The sequence below is a fragment of the Tympanuchus pallidicinctus genome, unplaced genomic scaffold (genome assembly GCF_026119805.1).
Source record: "Tympanuchus pallidicinctus isolate F22 unplaced genomic scaffold, pur_lepc_1.0 scaffold2, whole genome shotgun sequence".
In the NCBI taxonomy this organism is placed as follows: domain Eukaryota; kingdom Metazoa; phylum Chordata; class Aves; order Galliformes; family Phasianidae; genus Tympanuchus; species Tympanuchus pallidicinctus.
In genome coordinates this window covers 5,603,548-5,627,021 of record NW_026294721.1, presented here as the reverse complement: position 1 = coordinate 5,627,021, position 23,474 = coordinate 5,603,548, and the positions used below count along the sequence as shown (strand labels likewise).

General features: G+C 39.5%; 1 long non-coding RNA gene across 2 annotated transcripts; it reads right to left on the bottom strand.

Moving 5' to 3' along the window:
• Positions 1-2,485: 2,485 nt before the first annotated feature.
• On the bottom strand, positions 2,486-23,449 carry LOC128079853 (uncharacterized). Of its 2 annotated transcripts, none has more exons than XR_008206337.1 (4): positions 18,578-18,737; positions 10,584-10,643; positions 6,233-6,296; positions 2,486-4,177 (listed from the first exon to the last, which is right to left on the bottom strand). It is a non-coding gene; the product is annotated as an uncharacterized LOC128079853 (long non-coding RNA). The 2 variants fall into 2 exon arrangements; XR_008206338.1 differs by lacking the exons at positions 2,486-4,177; positions 18,578-18,737 and adding exons at positions 5,476-6,139; positions 23,402-23,449.
• Positions 23,450-23,474: the final 25 nt, after the last annotated feature.

Genomic DNA, 23,474 nt, shown 5'->3' with positions numbered 1-23,474 from the left:
TACAGAATATGTTACAGCAGCAGTGCCCTGAAAAACATCATTTGATACTTTGGTAGATGTGGAACAGTGTATCCACTCTCTTTCTGTGAAGAATACATTTGTAGTGGACACGGGTCTCAGCAATTACCAGACAAATCTGTGTGGTCCCAGCTTTCCTTATCTTTCACCTTTGTTTCATACACATGACTTCCGTGTCAGACAGCATTTTGTCAGACTGCCCCTCTGCTGCCATCTGTCACACAGCAACAAAATGTAACAGAATACCAGTGGAAAGGTTCAATCCCTACTGCCATCATCTGCCACTGACATAATGGGCCAATTGAATAAAATAGGAGGCATTACTTTTGGAGCAACCTTTGTACTTGACTCATCTCTCATTTCAGTTGCAGTTTTACCACTCTGGGTTTCTCTTGCAGACTGTAGATTGCTCTGAGCTTGTCCCACCTTGGTAAGTATTGTGGTTAGCCTCAATACTACTGATGTGCACCTCTGAACAACAACATCCAGCTCATGAGAAGAGAGCTGTACAGTCCGAGTTCTCTCCTGTTCTACCACTATCAAAACTTAACCTTAAAGGGCTCGTAGATCATGTTGTTTGCGTGAAATGCGTATGTCCCTTGAGAGGCTGCGTGCGTATCTCACAGCCATGCGAACCAGGAGTAATCTCTCTTCCTGGAAACTACTGTCTTTTACACTGCTGCAATAAACCAAGGGTTGGCTACTGTGTTCTCCCCAGTCATCATGTTAATTCCAGCACGTACTTGTATGTTCTCTGCAGTAAAATTAGAGAAAAGAACATCTGGCAAACAATTGATGTTGTCCATTGGCACCGATTTCACACTCAGGATATTTAAAACAAATGTTCTGGTACCACTGAGATCTTGACATGTTTATGTTTAGCTCATCGGGTCAGCTGAAATTGCCTGTGTTCACAGTGATCTTTGATGAGGGATGCTTTGAGTTGCAGATTATTTGGATTATTCTCAGCATGGGGTACAACTCAAAGCTCCTTAGCAGCGTGACTCTCATAACAATGACATAACCCAACAGCAGGTCCCCTGACCTGCCAGCACGCACATCACTCCCAGGGAACTGGTGTAGCTAAACACAAAGTTTGTGTACTAGTGGGGAAACAGGAGTCACCCTCAACAAATCTGTGGGGTTTTTTTTTAGGAAAGAACTCTGTGGTATGTTGTGACTTTCTGCTTCATTGTACCCAGATTTTGTTTGGAAATGGACCACATCTCCAGAAGTGATAACATTTCCTTTATTCTTATCCCCTTCTCAGCTGGAGATGGACACATGCGGTTTGGTTTGGCATCCTTTGTTCCAGCTCTGCATTTTAAAGTAGAGTGGAGATGTTACAGTGATGAGCTAGGCAATGGAGTCCCTAGAAGACTCGTAGCTCGTGCAAATGGGCATTTTTGCCCCGTCAAGTCAGTAGCAGATGTGTACAGGGAAATGTGAAAGAAAAATAAAAGGAATGAGGATGTCTTTGACTGAGAATTGATATTCTCCATAATACAAAGACAGGTGACTGCACAGAATCATAGAATGACATAATGGATTAGGTTGGAAGGGACCTTGAAGTTCATTCTCTCCCAGCCCTTTGGCTGTGGGCTGTGTTGCTCCATACTAAATTAGGTTCACATGGCCCCATCCAACCTGGTCTCCAGCACTCCCAGGGATGCAGCATCCACAGCTCACCAGGCAGCCTGTGCCAGTGCCTCACCAACCTCTGAGAAGAGAATTTCTTCCTAACATCTAACATAATCTTCCCCCAATTCTTCACCAGGAATAAACACTTCCCTGTTACTGAACATATTTCACCCCCCATCTCTTTTTATTTCATCTTCAAGCAGCAAACACTTCCAGCAGATCCAGGTGACCCAGGTAGGGTCACATCTTCCATCACAATAGTAGGGAGTACAGGTTAATTTCTGCCTTTGAACCAACTCTCATATGACATCTTTTTCATCCATTTCTGTTCTTATTCTAAATGTTCAGTTGGGCCTGGTTTTCTAGATAAGAGTGACAACACTTTAGGGTAGGTTTACCTTCTTCTTCTCTCTCTCTCTCTTTTTTTTTTTTTTTTTTTTTTTTTTACTTAACTGGAATAATATCGCCATTCATGGAAGACCGAGACAGTTTTGGTAGGCTTGTGGATGCCATAACCATAACCCAAGGAAACAACACATTCAGCCAGCCAGGATCCCATCAGTGGATCCGTATTTCACCAAAACATGAAAATCTGATCAAATTCAAACACTTCAGAAAACATACTGATTTTGTCAGCACTTCGGTTTGAGAAAACAGAAGGGAGGAACACTTTAAGCTCTGCTGAAATGTGCTGTTTTAAAGTGTGGGTATTTTGGATTTGTTTTCATTTCAGAGAAACTTTTCTTGGTCATTTTAACACTGAACTGTTTTTTCTAAATTTGAGTTATTTCTCTAAAAAAAAGAACAACATTCAGATGACAGCTGGTCTTTTAAGTTGAATTCTGAAGCTTGTGGGCTTAAGCTTACAAAAAAAAAAAAAGATATCTGGATCAGTAGCAATCAGAATGTGTTTCAGCAGAGATCTACACAGCATCAAAAGCTTAGGCAATTCCTCTCGTCTCCCATTATCTGGGAGAAAGTGGACCTGCAAAGGACTCAAATAACAAATTAGTATGGAATCATTACGAGTAATTCGATTTATGACATTAGATATTTCTGAACAAACAATAGATGCTGCTTGAACTCTTTTCTTTCCCACAACTGTCAAACATGGTTGTATTTGTGAGGCCTGGGATAAAACTCAGTTCAATTTGTTGACAAAATCTTTTTGGAATCAAAGGAAGCAAATGTAGTGTGGATCCTGAAGGCTGATGACGAGCACACAAAATCCAAAGCTGACTGTAAGTCATTGGCACAGTAGGTGAGGCTGCTTAAAGCTGAACAGACACAGTACATCAGATATTTCCAACTCATTTTTTGTTATACTTCAACAGATCATTTGTGTTTGTCAAAGAGATGCACTGAAATACTTTTTTATACTGGACCTTATGTCAGATTTTTAATTCTTGCTGAAATCTTTTACATTATAATTTGAAAAATTGAAGACTTTTCTTCAGTTTAAATATTTTCATCTAAAAGTGCTGGACAAAACACAGCTTTTACAAAAATCTGTTTACACTAACAACATTTAGTGACTTCTGAGTAATCATTTCTAAGCGATGAGTTCTATGTACTGCTTCTGATTATTCTTTCAGACTGCATTTAGGGAAAATAGACACAGTCATATCAACAGCAATAGAAAGGACATATCTAATTCCTCTTACACCATCACAGTAAAATCAGTCCTGAATAATAACATCACAGAGAGGTAATTGTACAATCCTATACAGCATGGCATGGGAGCAAAACACAGAAAAAGTTGATTGACTCTCAGAAATGTCTGGTTTCATTACCAAACACACACAAAAAAAGTCATTGTTAGAGAAGTCCAAAAAGAAGCAGCCGGTTGTGTGTCAGCCTGTTAACTCTGTATTAATGAGCAATTAAAGTGTGTTCACGTGGAGAAAAGTAAAGGTGATTAGGAGTGAAAACTTGTCATGCTCCAGAAGGAATTTTGTTTTGGTTCCTAAAAGGAACTGGTTGCTTGCTTACGAACACACAGAGGATCAGAGAAAAATCAGATTCACTATGTATTTTAATTAATGAATCGAGTTTTTGTTTAACCAAATGAAAGAAAAGCTGTAATTTAATTGATTGCATGAAAGTTGGACACTCCAATCTCATCAAGACTAATTGCTTTCCAGTTAATGCTGGAAATGACCACCGCTTTGCAGGGCTGAGCTCAGTGGTTAATACAGCTGTTGCAAGGAGCTGCCATTTAGGGAGGACAAAAATGGGGACAGGAGGCCACTGTTAATGAAATGAGCGTGGCAATCCTCTCAGTGTTTCTCCACTTGGTACAAAAAGAACAAGACGGATTTTATTACAAATGGAAATAACAGGATAACTCCAAAGAAACAAGGAAGCTCGGTGGAAAGAGATGAGATTTGGAGGTGGGGAATGGATACCTTTGGGATTTCATACATCCACATGGGAGCAGCATGCAGGGCAACAGAGGGTGCCATTGTGCTCCTCCTGCAGGGTGGGTGAGGGTAGTTTTCCCCGTGAGCTCCAAGATCTAGCAGATAAAACAATCAGATTGATTTATTTATAAATCTCCAAGAAGCTTCGTTTGCACAGCAGGCTTGGCAATACAAGCAGAAGGACAAGTGACCAAAGCACATTTTCCTTCCCAGCTTCATTTGCATTCCATCCATTAATTTCTTGATCTGTCAGTCTGCATGCTCCCAGCTAAGCCCTGTCTCTTCCCACTCCCCAGTGCTTTGGCACTGGAATATTTCCCTACAAATCTACTCTGGCTTGTGGTCCAGCAGATCAAAGTGCTCAGTTATTGGCAGCATTTGTTTATAGTAAAAAATGCCATAGCTTCATACCCAGATTTAGCACTTGCCTCTTAGTGCTGTAGAAAAGGGACATTTTTAGATACGGATGCTCATTCCTAGCTCTCAAGTTGTCAGAATTTTAATTTGTAATATTCTTATGAACAGAGAAGGCTATTTTTGGTCAGGATGAAGGCCTGTGATGGACCAAAGCTAATAAAACCCTTTACTTTATTACAAGGAATGTAAAAAAAGTAGTCCTAATTAAATATTTTTGAGCTCTCCTAAACTTTCCTAAAATAGCTATCTGTGTAAGGGAAGGGGCATAATCTGAATGCATGACGAGGAGGCACAGTTTTCACGGCACTCCTTTAGCTGCCTGCATTATTCATACCACTTGCTATGTGCCAAGCCCAACGTCTGTCTGATAAAACCTCTTCCCCCCACTGCCATCTATGCCTTACCCAGATGTCATAGTCAAGCACTTGTAAACTCCATGCAGCATTCGCTTCACACAGCAGAAGACACTTGGTGAGTAAAATCACGGATGCCCTTTAAGTCACCGTAAAGCAGGCTGAGGTCTTAAAAGCTTAAGAGGAGAAGCTGAGCTGTACAAATGTTGGTGTAAAAGCTCTGTTGTACAAACAGGAGCTGCGTTCCAAAGATGCTGCCACCTTGGATTTCACTAAAAACAACACCTCCCCCTTTCTGAATTATGAGGCCTGTGAATCCTCAAGACAAACAACCTTTATTTTGAGTCTGTACTTCACAAGCCGCCACATGTGGTGAAACACCCCACCAGGCTAAGGAAAAGCTTTCTGCAGATTCAAGAGTTCTGCAGGCTCAGCATCCTTACTTCCTCCAGAGCACGGATAATGTGTTCTCACAACGCAAATCTACGTGTTTGAATTTCCATTTCCTGGTGGGACATTGACACAGGCTGCCCAGGGAGGTGGTGGAGTCACCATCCATGGAGCTGTGCAAGAACTGCAGAGATGTGGCAGCACGGGATGTGGGCATTTGTGGGCATGGAGAGGATGGGTTGATGTTCCGGGTAGATGATCCTAGAAGTCTTTTCCGGCCTTAATGATTCTACGAATTTTTGAATAAATGTTTGGGTTTCTGTCTGTGATTAAAAGACAGTGCAGCCCTACATCCAATTACCTGTCTGTGGAATAGGAACACCAGCAGCACTCTGGTGGAAGTGGAAAAGGATGTCATATTGGACGCTCTGAGGCTGTAACAAAAAGACTAGCTAATTTTCTAACTAACACTGCAGTTTTGTCCCTAGAAGATTTTTCTGATCAGAGATATGTGCTTGGGGAACAAAGCTGTGCGCTATGCTAGTTGTTCCTGCTCTATATCATTACTGCCATAATGGTGAAATGGTACAAATACCAAAAACCCCTTACATCATGTCCCTATTTGTGCAGACCGATCTGGAAATATTGGTTCCCTTGAGTTTTGCTTTGAAGGTGAAGAGGATCAGACTTGTAACATAAATGTCTCATGGAGAAAGAAATAGCATTACACCATGCGAGAAAGTCCAAAATAAATGCAAGAAGGATCCCAGATTGTCAGTGGCTTGGAAACAGGTTGAAAGTTTAGTTGCAGATAGCCAGAGACTTTTCCAGGCATCCTGGCTGGTTCCTCTGCTTCCTGGGAAGCTGCTTTTGTCCCCTCTGAGCCTCGTCTGCCTGCTACGTTATACAAGCTCTTAGTACATCCCACATCTCTCCACCACTCCCTGGGTTCCATACCTGAGGTTCCATGCACTGTCTGCTCCCATCAACCTGAAGCTCCTATAGGGAACTGATGATTTTGCCCTCCTTCTCAATATCTCCTTGTCCAATCTTCCTGAAGGGAAAAAATCAGATAAAAACAATACCATCTGCTACAGGATGTTGTATTAGCAGAGTTGGATTTTCAGTAGAGCTTAGCATGCAGCCTGAAGCACGTGGTGAAACTGCCTTCGTTACAGAGGGAGCAGACACAGCCTCATGCCAAAAATCACTAGGTATATACCTAAGGTGAACCTTAAACCCATAAACTCCTTCAGAACAGACTCTAATGGCTGGGACAAATGAAAAAGGAGTATTTAGATCCAGTTCACAAGGAACATGGTAGCAGAGGGTATCCACACACACTGCCTGCTTAGCAACCTGCAATATGCTAGGTTAATAACCAAATTGTACAAATGACCATTGCCACAGCACCTTCAGGCTGGCAACATGAAATCCATTGTAAAGGAATAACCATGCTTTTCCTCTTGATCTTGTACAAAATTTGCCCCATTGTAGGGAAACTGTGAATCTGTCTCCTGAAATTCATAGGAGCAGCCTATGAACTGCCAGTTTTTCCTTTGGAACAGGGTAAACTCCCCTGTTCAGACCTTCAAAAGTTTGTGTCTAACGTTGCCAACCTCTCCCTTCCTGTCCCTTCCTTACCTGCCTCTGATGGTAAGCCAGGTATTGTTTGGATGACTTATATGCCCATTTCTTTTCTCTTTACCATTGAAATGCCACCAGCTATAACAGAACAGCTCTTTTTTTTTTTTTTTTTTTTACCCAAACACACTGTTTGTGTGAAGACTGACAATTTCAGTCATTTCCCCTTCCATGAATTCTGTGGAATTTATGCTCATAGATGCTCCCTGCAAATATGGTGGTAACAGTAAGTCACCATGGTGCCTCTGAGCTAGCAGCAGGGACAATCATGCAAGAATGAAGGGTGACATCTTCTGGGATATTTATCAGATCTGGAGGCTGGTGGCCCTGCCTGCAGCAGGGGAGTTGGAGCTTGACGGTTCCTTCCAACCCGCACTATTCTATGATTCTATGAATTTATGTGCATCTAAATGAGACTTGAGCATCTCCCGCTTTCCACCTGCAGGCTAGGAATCAGTTAAGATATGAATTCCCAAAATTTATTCATTTTAAGTGTTTACACATTGTGGTCTTACAATTTGCTACCTTTGTTTTTATGACAGGGTCAAACCTTTGAATTTCTATCGTATGCAAAATTCTGACATTTTGGTCTTTTCTATTCTCAGGCAGAACTGAAAGGAAATGAACAGAAATTCCAGTAAAAAAAAGTTAATGCCCATCACCCAAGCCATCTCCTTTTGAATATAACTGAATGGGTTTTGTCAAACTGTTTTTTTTCCCCCCTCTTTCTATCGAAATGGAGCAAATATATCTTTTAAAGTTTTCTATAATCTTAAAAAAAAACAAACAATCAAAGTTGTCCTATTCTCATGGAAGATTTCTTTTTTGGGCAAAACTTATTTTGACAAAAACAAACAAAAAACACCACAACCACCCAACAATCAACAAGCATTTAGTCAAAAGTTAGATTGTAACTGTAGTGTTTTCCTGCCTGATTTTTGCCACATGCGTGAACTCAGAGACATGGAGACTCATTCTCCATTCTAAAAGTCTTTTTGACATAGCAACCATTTTGCCACAAAAATATCTTGCAGTAATAACATAAGGCCAAGCACTGATTTGAGACCTCAGCACCTCCTGACCTGGTAACAAAGGACTCCTTAGTGAGTCCTTCCTGACAGAGGGGTTTATGGGTTCAGAAACAGTTGGCCAAGATGATTGTATATTTTCACCTACAGAATTGTGCCTTCACTTGAAACTCTAACACTTAACACTATGATTAGTCTGCTGTGCCGTGTCCATCCTATGATCTAGAATGCCACAAAACCCCAAACAAAATGGTGTATTGCTTATTCTGTGAGAAATGCTATATAATCAGAGACACTTTCCAGAAAGGGCTGCTATCAATCTGTGCAAAAGTCCTCCCAGAAGTTCTCTAGCCCTTATAAGAATATCTGGGAGAGAAGAGTGGTCAAAAAAAAAACAAAACAAACCTATGGCATGGGTTAATTTCACAGCACTACCCACCCTTAGAGTCTACTCATACTAACACTAAAACAGAATTATATTAATTGACATGACAAACATGCTAAAGGACATGCAAACAGTCATCACTTATCTTTTTAGTGGCATGCTACACTTCTGCACATTCATCTGAAATGAGCCCAGCAGGATGCTGTTTTTGAGAGCACATATAACATAGTTAAGAGTTAATCTCATTATTCAAAAACTGCATCTTCATTCAACCTACTGGCCTACATCAGTGCTACATCACCTTCTGAGCTATGTGGGATGAATTGTTGGCCACTGCAGTACCAGGCTGCAAGGTACAAACCGGTGCCCGAACATTGCTGCCTGGGGCAGGGGTTTATTACTTGTTCTGTGGTGCCTGTCAGCATCTTACCACGAGCTTCCATTCTAAATTTATGAATAGGTACTTAGGCACAGCACACAGGCATTATACATGATCTTCAGCATAAAAAAGGATCATGCCCTTATCAGTTTTCTATAGTAATTTGCTAAATGTCATTGCCCTTACCCAGGTCTCATTCTGCAGAGCCCTAGCCCTGCCTGCTAAAGGCAGTCTGTCCTTCCCCTTGCACTCATATGAGTGTTTGCTCTGTTATGAGATCGTCTGAATGCTGGATGTTTGATAGGCCAATTAGCTGCCTGAGTAAATATTTTTACTTGCTCTCATTGAATGCTAAAGCCAATGTTTCAACTGAAAATAGCTTGGGGTAAGTATCGTTGGTTTTAAATGAATTTTAGAGCAAATTCTCTTTGTGGACTCCTGGATTAGCACTCCTATGCTTTTAAAAGTACACCATGCAATATCACAGAGAAATAACATTTTAACCACTTGAACTACTACACTTTAGACTCATTATTTTTGGAAGGCTATCCTAAATTTTTCATGGAAAAGTAAGGGAAAATACAACAATCCAAGAAATAGTGATACAGGTCTATTGCTGACAGATTTGAGTATATGTCTTAAGTGTCTGGTTATAGTTACTGTCTACTTCGCTGCAGCCCAAAGAGTCTTTATACAAAAAAGAATATTAATAAATTGTAGACTAGTTCTTATTCAAGAACATTCGTAAGATAAAACAAAGTTTTGTAAATAACAAAGGTAAAATGCTACTTTGGATGATGAGCTACTTTTGACATTGCTTGATGCAATAAATTAACATGGATCTTTTTGAAATATGGCTCTTATTACCATTCATATAGAGGACACTTCCTTTTCTTGATTCAGCTGTGAAAAAAAAATCCAACTTACAGATAGCCCATATATTAGTACAACTTCTTTCACACATTACTACAGCATAATATATTTGGCTGCACTTGCTTCAAACAGGCCCATTTTACCCATATGGTCTGGCTTTATTATTTCTTGCTCCCATCTGTTTTAAGTTATCATTCTTGAGCTACAGTTTTCAAGAGATGCTCCCCAGCTACATGCACAAAGGCTGTTTCTGAAAGAAAATGTGAACAACAGGTGACTTCTACACTGATTCACATGTGTGCAAGGTTCATTGAGGTCAGTGTAGCCTATTGATGTAGATTTTGGCTTGACAGTCTGTAAAACCCCGTTTTGCCTGCATGGTCTGTGCTACAAAATCCTAGAGGTCTGGTTTGGAAATCCATGATTCCCACGAATACTCCTGCTGATAAGCAGTGTCTTAAAAGAAGTTGTCTTTCATTTTCACGTTCTCATTCAATTCTTTCCCCACCAGGTTTGTGAGTAATAACTACATCCTCCATGCTGGCAAACTAAAACAACATCCCTTGCCCAAAGCTTCGCCATGCTTAGCAAATAGGTTTAAAAGTCAAAATCTAGATGAGATTTGCCTGTCTTCACCAATATTTTGTTGAGTCAGGATGGGCAGGGAAGCTTGGAGAGCAAAACCAGCCCACAAGACCATCTCCTACCACCCAGCCCTACTCCATGCTCGCTGGGTGTTCAGACCTTCGAAGCCACTTCCTTGTTAGGAAGTCCATAATCTTCTCCTTTCTTGTTCTCTCCTGAAACTTGATGTTCCCAACATAGTGAAGCCATTTGACATTACTGATCCCTCCTAAACACCTGCTATCAAATGCATCAAATCTTTTCTTGTCAGCTTGCGTAATGCCCCAGGTCTTTGCAGCATCGAGCAAAACTGATACCACACAGCTGTTGTAGAGCCTTATTTTTTGTTTTGCAGACATGTCACTACCCCATACTTTTGCCCTTGAATTTATTTACATTGATCTTTACCTTCTACTGGTCAAGCTTAAAATGACATCAGACAAAATCCAGACAGAGTGGTCCAGAGCACTGGGAAAGGAAATAAAACAGAAAATTTGAATGCTGCCATGATTGCAACTCATGTCAAAGAGGAAGGGCAAAGCCATTATTTCTTTTCCTCAATAAACCCAAAGCCATTATTTAATCAAAAGCTTTGGTGCTTTTTTCTAGTGAAAATCTCAAAGTTTAGGGTGTTTTTTTTTTTTTTTTTTTTCCTCCCCCCTTTAAGGTGATCACTGATATTTGAGCTCACTGAAGAGGAGCCAAATGATCTGGCAATTCTTGTTAATGGATAAAAAAAAATTTTGTTAACAGATTATATTTATGAAACCCCTTAAAAAAGAAGAACAGAAGGCATCTTCTGAATCTTATACAACTCAGTATGAAGAATGGATTTTCTTTTTCAAAAGGGAAGAAGTCATATTACTGAGTTTGCTGGTTAAATTCTGCATCAAAATCTGTAAAGAAACAACGTAGAGAAAAAAATGGAAGTAAAAATCTCTGTACGTAATTGTTTTCATTTGACCAAATGTCAGCTTCAGTAACAATCCTAACAACGTCTTTTTGCTGTTTACAGAAGTCACATAGACAGTGTGAAAGAGAACAGACATCAGAGTCTGCCATTGATTTTTAAATTAACCTTTCCTAATTTGTTATGTCTTCTTTTAACACTTCCTTTGTTTATGTCAGCATAGAATAGAAAAATGTGTATTTCCATTGATTTTAACAGTGAATATGGAAAAAATTCAAAATAAACAGAAAAATATCTTCCGAAAAAGGCTGTAGCTGTGTAGAATATATTTTGTTTATAGAGAAATCCCAAGAAGCATTTATACAGTGTACAATCAGACTATGCCTGCCCAGGTAGAGCACTGCATATTCTGTAAAGATAAAAATGATGTTTCAAAACAGAGAAAACTTCCTGCCTTAAATTCTAAAATCCTAAGTAAATGAATACAATATGATCTAGACATAAAAACCATATATTAAGCATAAACCATAAGCATAAACCATTAAATAAATCTAGCCTACTCTTCAGTATGGAAAAGAACATTAATAATATGAACAGTATGTATTTTTTTTTTTTAACCAACATGTAATATCATTATCTTGTTATATTCTATTATCATAAACAGAATTGCATTTCAATAAAGCATTATTGAAAATAACTATTGATATATAAAATAATTTTCATGCAATTCATAAGTATTAGATAACTATATTATTATAGCATGCACTGCAAATAATATTCTATATATTACATGTAGGACTGTATTGTTCAGTTTACAATGCAACTTCTCTGGCAATTAAGATAACACTAATTTTTTTGTATGTCTTGATTTTTCTTCTTCATTACAAGTGATATAAACATAAAAATATAAAATATAAAAGACTGATTGTACCTGTAATTCTGTAACTGATGTCTCTACACTCATATTCCATGTGGGTCCTGAAATTATTATTATTTTTTCTTTCAAAGGAAAATGTTAACACATGAGTGAGGCACAAATCAGTTACTACATTGAGTAATTCAACACATAAAAAAAAGTTCCAGCCAAGGTAGTTTTTTTTTTTTTTTTTTTTTTTTTTTAAATCACTACCCATTCCAAATATTGCCTTTTTATATTCTGTTATTTCATATTTAAGGAAATATGAAAATCAACATAAATAATTGGATCCTCAGCATGCCTTTAAAATGCCCATTTCAAAAGTGAGACACTTTAACTGCAAAATAAAGAAATGAAAGCAAGATGAAAAGAGTTTCAGTCTGTTCCATAAAACTTCACTGGAACAACAGAAGAGCTTTAAAATCAAATACTAAATTTTTATGGTCACTTTTACATTTTGGGTCCAGATTAATAGAGGAAGAACAGATTCCTAATGATTCTTGGAATAAAATCTTCCCATAACTTAGTTTTGGAACAGTTCTTGTGGCTTTTTTTCCCCCTGCAGGAAAACAATCGTTGTCACCCAAACTCAAAGCTTTTCTTTCTTTCTGAAGTTGATAACAAAAAAATTGCCACCATCAGAATTTGCAAAAATGTGTTCAGATATTTGAATTGCAATTTAAAAAGCAAATGATCTCCGGTGATAATTTTAATTTTAGTGTGTCATATAATCCAAGTGCACATCCCACTTACGGCCCACTTCAGTTGAATTATGCTTTGAACCCTATGGTAGCACAGCACTGAGAAAGCATTTTACAAGCTTTAAGGCACGGGGTGGGCACTGTACAGAACCTGTCCTTTTATAGCAATAATGACATCAGATAAAGGTGACTTTCAACCTTTTTTTTTTTTTTTTGCCAAGTTGTTGTATGAACATAAAAAGGCCAATTCACAGTCAGCCTATATTTGTCTGAGGTCACTATTTCTGGGTACTGAGGGGCCAAGTTCAAGGCAGCAAGGTTACCTGCATAAAGATAAAGCAGAGGTGGTTTCACTAGAAGCATTAACGACATGCAATGTGATCTTGTTTCTCTTAACTATGAGGGTTTGGATTTAATTTTTTTTAATTAATTAATTTATTTTTTTTTATGGGAGTACGTTGAGGTTTTTTTTCCCCTTAAATTCTAGCTCTTTGAATGTAATAAAAATGAATGGCAGATCCCCATCCCATCCAAAATGCAATGTAAGCTGCAAACTTCCCTTTGCTTAGGAAAAGATCCTAGCATCTAATACAGCTGCAAACTAGCTCAGACTTGGTAGAAAAGGCTGCAGATAAAGGAGATGGATCTCATTCAAAAATGTGAGAAGATGCAAGGGACAGCAACACAATGAAAGTGACATAGAGGGTCAGAAGAAAGTCACCGCAGTCTCTGACCTTGGAGGAAGATTAAGCTGAAATAATTGTTCCACCAGTAAGATGAAAATGCTGGGGCTCATGGAAATTCATGCTCTCAGGTCCAACATGTTCAGACCTGGTTTTCCACCAAACAAACTTCAGTTTCTTGAAGATGTGAGTTTGGAAATACCACTGCTACCTGCTTTTGTGGCACTATGACAGCTTTGGTTTCAAGAGCCAAACGCCATAGGCTGAGCAGTTGCTCATGGGGAACTTTCTAGGAGTTCTTGTCTCTGGGCCCAAAGCAGCCAAGACCAAGTAACAATTAATTCTTGCTGAAATTCTCATCCATTATTTTGTCCTACTTGTAAAGAATGAGTTCAAGGACGTTGTGGTGTAATATAACTCTTTTAACAGACACTTTGAGTGGTCTGGGGAGTGATGTGCTTTGGAGAAGCTTGGAGAGCTAGATGCAGATTAATGGGATTATAAACTACGACACCAAAATCTCAATTTTCAATCCAATATTGTTTTCTTCCATATGAATAACATCAGATGACCACAGAATCATAGAATGGTTGCGCGGGAAGGGGCCTCAATAATCATCTAGTTCCAACTCTCCGCCATGGGCAGGGTTGCCGACCACTAAATCAAAATACCAAGTACCAAATCCAACCCAGCCTTGAATACCTCCATGACATCAGGCAGAAAACACTCAAAAAAGTAAAATCCAACTCTGCCATGTTTCAAATAGATAAGACTTTTTCTTGCCTCTACCTCAACTAGGAATATAATTCTTTTTATGTATGTACTCATGATTTCCAGAGGGAGCTCCCATGAAATCTCACTCTGCAGGAGAGCACAGTGAATGGATTGCAAACAAAAATGGTAACAACTGGTCCTAAGCTGTGATGAAAATTTAATCTGAGAAGAAAATGGAACAAAAAATTGTGCACAAAAAAATGCCACCGGGATAAAGCAGCTTGGTGCACCAACACTCTCACCTAGACTATAGTTTAATTTGCTTTAGGGATGGAGATCTCCAGCTCAGTGTGTAAACTTTCCCCAAAGCCTGTAATCATCAGTAACCTTTCCCTATGCCAAAGATACCTGCAGGAACTGAATCTCAGTAATGCTAAAAAAAAAAAAAAAAACCAAAACAAAACCAAAAACAAACACACACACACAAAAAAAAAACAACAACAACAAAAAAAAACCACACACACAAAAAAACATTAAAGCACAGTTGAGAGAGGGATAGAAATTGACTGCTGTCCTAGATGGAGAAGAAAACTCCGAGATCTGAATTGGCAGATTTAGTGGCATTGCTCACAAATGCAAGAAACAACAGGGTTGGAAGGGGTTGCTGAAGGCAAGACAGAGCAATTACATTGTGAGTTTTGCCCTTCAGACCTTACCTAGGTGGACAGAATCATTAACAACAATTAACATCCCATTTCCAGGCACGGACTGTAAAACTACAAGGGTAATCACTGACTCAAAGCTGAAGTAACATTTAAAGTCTGTTTTACTGCACGTCCAAGTCAAACAAACCAGATCTGAGTTTCTGCAGATGCTCAGTGGTCTCATGTGCTGTTTCTGAGCAACAGGGAGGCTGTTATACAAACAATTTTGAACAGCTCCAGCAGGGCAAAACCGTGCTTTATTCAAACACTTTCTGAATGGTGACTAATTGCACGCTGCCTCCCTGCTTATTTATTATTTTGCATTAGGTGACCCTGTTACCAGTGCAGCTTTGCATAGAGAACATCAAAGGGAGAGTCAGAAGTTATCGAAGCGTTCTTATCTTTTGTAGCCAACACAGCTTCCCATCCGTTTTGCATTTTGTGGATTTTAACACATTAAACAACTCATTGTGGTTCAGAAAAGCTTTTCTGGAGCCTGCCTGGTTGGCGCACGCTCTGCTTCATGCCCTGCTCCCCTCAGACACTCAAATAGTTGAGTAACTTTGCACATCTGAACAGTCCCATTGACCCAGAGGGAATATCAGAGTGGGTAAGTGCCTGCAAGACGCAGATCCAGCATACAAAGTGAGCTGAGAAGGAGAAGCCAAAAGGGGTCAGAGAGGAGGAAGGACATGATAAAAACACTGAGTAGTGAACAACACTGGGCTGTGAGATCAGGTGTTACTATTTAACTTCTCATAATAAAACAATAAGGAACTTCTTGAGGCACAGGTAAGATAACACACTGAAAAATGACAGAAGGAAATACTGATATTTAATCAAGGCTCATAATTCTCCTGTGCAGCTCTTGCTTATGTTGAAAAGTAATTCCTGCTGGAAAGGAATCAAGAAATACAACAAGGGAACTATTGTACCTCTTCCTAACTGTGCAAGAACGAGAGCTTCACTGGATGATTATGCAAGGAAAAAGGTACAGCAACAATCATGGGAGAATTTCTCAGCACGGACTGAGGAACACACTGCAAAAAAATGACTGACATTGATTTTAGACTTCAGGTAATATCTACCACAGATTAAAAACAAAACAGTGTGAAGATGACGTGCTCCCCTCTTCAGTAAGAGGTGAGAAAAGAGGCAGCTGAGAAAAAGAGGTTTACTCTTTGGGATGGAAATTATTTTGAAGCAGAGAACTATGTGGTAATATATCTGCATAGCAATCCTGCACACTAGTACAAATACATATATATAATCCAGAAAAGGACGGCTAAAAAAAAAAAAATACTTTTTTTTGGGGGGAAATAGTACTGTTGGAGATGCACATACTTCAGAGTATCACTTCTCATTCAGAGTTCAAATGCAATTGCTAGGATTTGATACACAGCAAAATGAGCCCTTCCATTAATTCAGCCCAGCATGAGGACGCAGGCACGACTTGGTCTTGGTTTTGGCATTGTGCCCTGATCTGAGTAAATGTGACTGACTGGTATTCTACAAAAATACAGTTTCCTGGATGTGGGGTGACTTGCATTAACCAGCTGACCCATTGCAATCCACTTGCCCTCATTACAGTGGATGAAATGCAAATGTGCTGAAGCAACAACTACCAGTAAACCAGCATGGCTCATGCATCCCAAAACACTGCACTCGAGTTAAAATTCAAAAATCCCAACGCCTTCCTTCACCCTCCCTCAACCTGAACAACTTTCACAATAGCAGCACTGAGGAGCTAATGAAACATGGGGCTTTGAGTGGAGTGTGAGGCTTTGATTTGAGCAGTATCTGAGCGCCTGTCAGCTGGAGCTGATGAGAGCCCAGATCTGCAGCTCTCGGCTTGAGCAGATGCAACAGGAGCAGCACAAGGGGAGAGCGCAGAAAGCAGCAGCCGTGCAGCAGGGAAAAGCGCCTGTTCATCTGAGCTGAAATGTACAGCTTCCTGAATTTGACCAACACCTGGAGAAGGAAGTTTGGGATACATGTGGGACAGCCCCACAGTGCTGGATGATGGCACTTCTATGAAAGGCTGCAAAACAGGACACAAAATGCTGTTTCAGGGTTACCTTCGTATTCTGTGTGCCTTAAGGAGCTCTGGTGCAGGAGACACTGAACATCTTCTCACCGAGTCCTCAGGGTTCAGCACAGCATGGAAAATTCACATCCTTCTGCTTATTTCTCCCTGAATATCTGCACTACTCCCTCTTAGCTGCAATCCGTGCCAGTACCCAGCTTAGGTAAGAAACTGCCTCTTTCTGCACATTAACACAGCTCCCCACAGCCCTCATCAGCACACACAAGTCACACTAAGCCTCGTGTTACCTCTTCACATCTTTGTTCAGTGTGACTTGTTTTAAACACCACTACTGTGTTTCTGAAGGTTGCGCTGTCACTTCACTATTTAACACTGAGCTCACGCATGTAATATTCTCTCACGTATTCCCACACTGTTTGAGATGGTTCAGAACCTTTCACTTAAGTTCTCCATTATTTTATCAATCCAGCATCTCAGACATCTCCAGGAGGCTGAAATTATACAATTAGGACGTCCGTTGGTGATATTCTCACCCCCTCGATCTCTCCTACTGCTCTCATAACTTCTTGCAGCTCATTTTATTTTGTTTTTTTCTTTCCTTTTTCATCTGCTTTGCAGAGCTCAAATAATTTCCTTCTCCAAATGTTAGTGCACAGCTAACTTCATTAGCTGCCTTTTGGGTAATGAAATGCAAACTATGATCACTTATCGAGCCTAGTAATCAACGATAATTTGAATATAATGTGGCTTCAAAATTAATAGCCCTGAAACAAATAAGAATAATGGGCTCTAAGGAAAATTACTGAAGTCAGAGCACAGCAGGCTTTCTTTAAACATGTCTTTAAAAATAAATTGCATATTAATAATTCTATTATTCAACAGGGGGCAAAAAAAAAAAAAAACATATTTCCAAATTTATGACACTCTGGAAAAGCAGCATTATTTTTTAATACTATTTCTCACAGATCAGTTTAATGATAAGATACTGTAGGCTTTGTCTCACATTTAAGTAAAATGCTTATTTCATTCTGGAGAGCGATGTTATTTTAACTTTAAGATTATCGTTGCTTACAAGGCTGTCATAGAGCAACATGAGCACTGGCAAATAGAAATACAGACCATCCCCCCTGTATGCTTAAAAATTAAGATTTTTTTTTTTTCTCCAGCACAAAAAAAAAACTTGTTTGTTTTGACAAAGGAGCAAAGGACAGCGATCAGGGACAGTAATGCTAACTGCTGCCTGAAGTCATAAACATCTGGTGGCTATTTTAATTGCATTGTGAACTAACCACAAAGTTTTCTACTAAAAGAATAGAAATATTTCCCCTGTGCAATATCATATTTTAGGATTCCTCTCTTCTGAATCAATGTCAGACATGATTACAGGACAATGAAGTCTGTGTTTTCATCCCTGCATCTTCCTGAGAATGCTGTACAGGCTTGCTGCAATTACACTGTTACACAAAGATTTGCATTCACTCAGCAGAGAGTGCTTCAGGTTATTGTGAAAAGCACAGGGAGATAAACATCACGCTTGAAGCATGGTCATGTCTTTGCAAATGAAATAAACAGATTAGTACATATAGAAACACGGGATGTTAGAATGCACACATACAAAAGCACACAACTTAGTGCATCTACAAGTGTATATATACATGTATATTTACAGACACATAATCATACATATACATGCATATATGCATTCAGTAAGTAGCAACAGAACCTACCTACATTTGAATAAAAATTGTCGTTAATAAAATACTTGCATGAGTTGTACAGGGACCTTCTAAATGTCTCTGCTTCCTGGGAGACCAAATGACCTCTTTTTTACAGATACTAAGATCAAAGCTCTTGGTTTAGATACTCCAGCTGTCTCTCCCGTTGGCATTTGACATGCAACCCAGTCCATTTAAAATCAGGGGGCATGTAAACATTTTAACCCTTGGCAGCAGTATCTAACAAAGATGCTAGCAATAAATGGCCCGGGCCAAATCACATTTGGTGCCCTTCCTTTGAAGTCCATGCAGGCACTGTACCCTATGGTTTTGACAAAGAGCCAAGTCCAAAAAAAGTGTGTAGGCTCTTGAAGCTGGCTGGACATGGGCTTTGGGATGCAGGGTGGCTCCATGCAGCCAAGCTGCCGCCTCACAACTCGCTGCAGGCTTCTCTGCCTGACCTTGGAGGGTCTTTGCCCACAGCTAGGCCACACTCCACCAATTCAGCTTGAGAGGCAATTTTTGGCTTAAGCAGAAGGGCACCATGATCCCTTACCAAACACTTAGTGACATGCACGTGGGTCACATGTACTGACTGAATTAGACACTGCATTTATTAAAATAATGTTTGTTTGTTTTAAAACGTTGCCACAGGAGGGTGCCATTTTTCTGTTTAAGCCCCCAATTGGTCAAGTCCCTTGCTCAAAACTGTCACAGGTTCAAATCTCTCTTCAGAAGCACTAGAAAAGCAGGAGATGATGGATGTGTGCTTAGGAGAAGGGGTTTAGCATGCCTGTGTCCTTCCTTGCAAAGACAAGCCAGTTCCTTGAGGACAGGTGAGCAAACAACATCAAAATAAGACTGTGAGCTAAGTACTTCTGGAGAGGACTTTGGGCAGCCTGATCTTCTGGTTGGCAACCCAGACCACAGCACAGACATTGGATCTAGGTGATGTCTAAGGTCCCTTCTAATGCAAACTACTCTATGATTTCAGGGTTCTATGAGCCTACAACTAAATGACTTCTAGTTCTCACTGGCAGGTTTGTTTCTGTTACACTGCTGGAAGAGAGATAACAATAGAACTCCTGCACTCTTCCCCCACAGAGACTGAGTCTCTCACTCATCAATCCTTGATAAAGTATATCACATTGGTTTGTCTATGTTTTAAAGGCCATTCTTCCCAGGCAGGGAGCCCAGGGAATTCATTTGAATTTCCAGTTTCACTTTGGGTTCAGATGCCTAAATACTTTGGCATCAAGGTACCCAAAGTGCCCCAGGGCACCTATGCACAAACCAGCTCTGGTGGTTAGGCAGTGGAGGTGTGACACTTGTTATCAGAGGGGCAGAGCCAAACGAAGGGGCAGAGCCAAACGAAGGGGCAGAAGCAGTCCTCACAGCAGCAACCCAGGAATTCTCCTTCTCCAACAGGACTTAAGCTCACAAAGCAGTTTTGGTCTTTGCACTACTTTCTCTTCTGTGCTCACCCACAAACGTTCAGAGGCTCCTCCAAGGTGGAAGTCACTTCACCCATGTGCATGGCTCCCCATAGCATGCTCTCTGACATCCAGGCTGTAGTAAACAGCACTATTAAACTCACAGATACTCAAAGCTGTACTTAGAGATGCATTAGTAACTTTCAGCTCACATGATTATTTAAAGTCAATAGCTCTCACTATCAAATAAACCTTCTATTGGCATTGTAAGCACTGAAGAATGTATTTGCATCTAACATCTATTGCCAGTAATTGTGCAAGCATTTTATATCAATAAAGATCTCAGCAAATACGATCCGGAGAGGTCACTGAAAGGGGAAAGTATAAAATAATGCTAATCTGAGGGTTTTTTCCCATTATTCTTTCTCATAGAATTTCAGCTATTATTGTGCCTTGCTAGATTTGCAGTTTTTAAATAAGTGCTAACTCAAAATTTACTGAGGCTTAATACTCATTTCAAAGTTATGCTTGTGCAAAAAGAGATAAAAACAATTTGTCTACCCCATTGTAGATTACAAACAAATGCATTTCAAGCATGATTTGCTTGTTAACTGACTATAATCGTATCACTGCATTTATTTCCATTTCCATATGATGTTACAAAAAAAAAAAAAAAAAAAAAAATCAGCAGGGAGGGATTTCTAATAGAGCAAATGGAGGTAAAAGTGTTAAAACAAATCCTTTCCCAACTCTTTCTAATTAATGCAGAGTTGTATATAAATGCTTTTAGTCAAAAAATTCAAGAAATCACCATAACTTTTGTGTGAGTGGTGCTACCTAACCAGAAAGACTGAAACCTGGATTCCAAGCGTACCAATCCTGCACTTCGCTATCAATTGCTGATATGGATCACTGGTCACAGCTCTAATTGACTGATTACACAAAAGCACTTTGCAAAAAAATCAAGACTAAGCTTCTGTAAAGTATGAGCTGCAGTTCCTAGCAACTGGTTCCAGCAGAGCTTCAAAGTTTGCATAAAGCCACCGAAATTGAATTTGCTGACTTAAAAGCAAAACTCAGGGGATTTGCTTTGGATATTTACAGACTCTGAAGGAATAATGAATAGAACTGGAACAGCCAGATGAAACAGTGATTGCCAGGGTATAAACTGAGCAGCAGTGTTTAAAAATATGTTTTGTGTCTGGCTTCAAGTGAAAAAAGGGATTTAGGTCAGAATTGGTGTTAAGATTGGAAGATCAGATTTTGATTTGCCGATAGCAAAAGTCAGATGAATGTGGGGAAAAATAATAGCACAGAACAGCATGCTTCTGAAATATGATTTCATTGATAGGGCTGAGAGTTTGTTTTCCCTTCACCTATTTTCAAAACTAATCGAATTAACTGGTACTTCGTCTACCTACTTACACTGTAATCTCAAATCTAATTCTGTGAATGGCCTTGAGACATCTTTTCATCTGTTGCCTTGAAAACAGGAAGAAGAGCAGAGAAAGAGAAAGGAAAGCATAACCAAAATACCAAGTAGTAATTAAAGACCTGCATACCAAACTGTTTCATTGTCATGATTATTTAGAAATAAGCCATCTCACTTTCAGCGCGCACCATAATCTCACGTGGCAAATGGTGCAATATCAGACCAGGAGTGTGGAATTTAGGTAATAAATTAGTCACATCAAGCATAATAAGATTTTGTGTTCTATTTCTGCAGCACCACATTATCCATTTTATGAAGTCTAGAGTATGTTTAAAGAGACCCTCACAGTTTTCATGGACATTTCAGCAGCTCAAGAACAGAAGCCATTATAACGTGCAACCTAATAAATTCTATGAAACCAGTGGGTTTTTCTTCTTCTTTATTTGAAATTCATAGAGGAGATAAATGAGTTAAAATAACAAGGAGGAAAATTACCTTCTTGTAAATCTTTGCTGACTTCTAGTTTATGGAAAAAGACAAATGTAATTTGGGACAGCAGATTTGTATTAAAATGTGACCCTTCACAACTGGAATATCCATAATGGGTGGCGGTTGAAAGATCTGTTTTATAACCCTGTCACTTCTTTAACAACCTCACATGCCATAATTTCTGCATTCAATTTCCTGTACATATGTACGACAGCTTTCCCAAGGGAACAGGGTTCCCCTGCAGCCCTCCTTCTCCCCCTCATCACTAGTCATTTCTAGCTGTTGGAAGGAAAAAAAAAAAAACCAAAAACAAAAAAAACAAAACAAACAAAAAAACACACAGAAAGGAAGAAAGATCCCATAAAAAGTGACACTTATTGTATTTATGAAGCAGTGAACAAGTTCATATTCTTTGCTATCAGTGAAATGGAAAAGGTCATGGCTGTGCCATAGCTCTGCCCTCTGAAGGGCTGCCTATCCTGGCAGTAGCTGGGTGGGAACATGAAATGCAGAATTCCCTTTTCCTCTTCCATATTTTCCACTTGGAGTAGAAGCCCAGGGAAAGGTTAATCCTAGCCTTGCAACTAGTGGAGGTAGTTCTGAACTGGCTATGACAAGAAGTGGTAAAGACGCCATCTAGTTTTAATATCATCTCAGTAGCCCAAGCCTATTATAGCATACACTGCTTAACTGACAATTTATTATTTGGCATGGGAAACCATAAGGAAATCCTTCACTTAAAAATGGAAAGTGCTTTCAGCCTGTTTGATAGCTGACACTTCCTTGTCTATTGTTGTATTTGCTGTATTCCAGCAGGAATGGCTGGAAGGAATTGGTAGTCCAGGTTATGTCCAGAGGACTGACCAGACAACCAATTAATCTCTTCTGGCTGTGTAATTCATTTACAGTCATAAAATTAAACCCGCTATTGGACTACAAACAAATTTTAAGTACTGTTATCTCTGTTAACTAGTGCTCCAGGCTTTTAGAGTTGGCTTTGGGTAGATAAGGAGCCTCAATGCTTTCAAGAAAACCATTTATGCCCAACACCAGATATTAGCATCAGCCTCACCAGCACTGGACTTTGAAGCATGTCTGTAGCACTTACAGACATGAGGTCATCTGTCTTGCAGTACATGACAATACTTCCACCTCACTACTGCCAGCACATTCCAGTTCATGAACATAGGTAGCATATGTATATTTAAACTCTGCACATCATGCATTTTCATATCAATATGTATGAAATCCAGAATGTTTACCAGCTATGAGTGTAAGTCTGGTTTTATAACTCTGAACTAAGACTAGATCTAGTTCATTTTTGTGGCAGACAGCATTCCTGTTTTTGGCATAATCACTATAGGATTATAATGCAATGGAAAGTACAGCAGTAGGAGTAGGGTGGCACAATCCCAGGCTGCAGCAAATGAGAAAAAGCCCAAATGCAGTAGCTATAGAAACAAAGGAAGAAAAACTACTTACCAATGGAAGATCTCTAGTAGGCAGGAGTCTCCAACAAGATAATCTCATCTCCACTACTAACTCTTAAAATAGG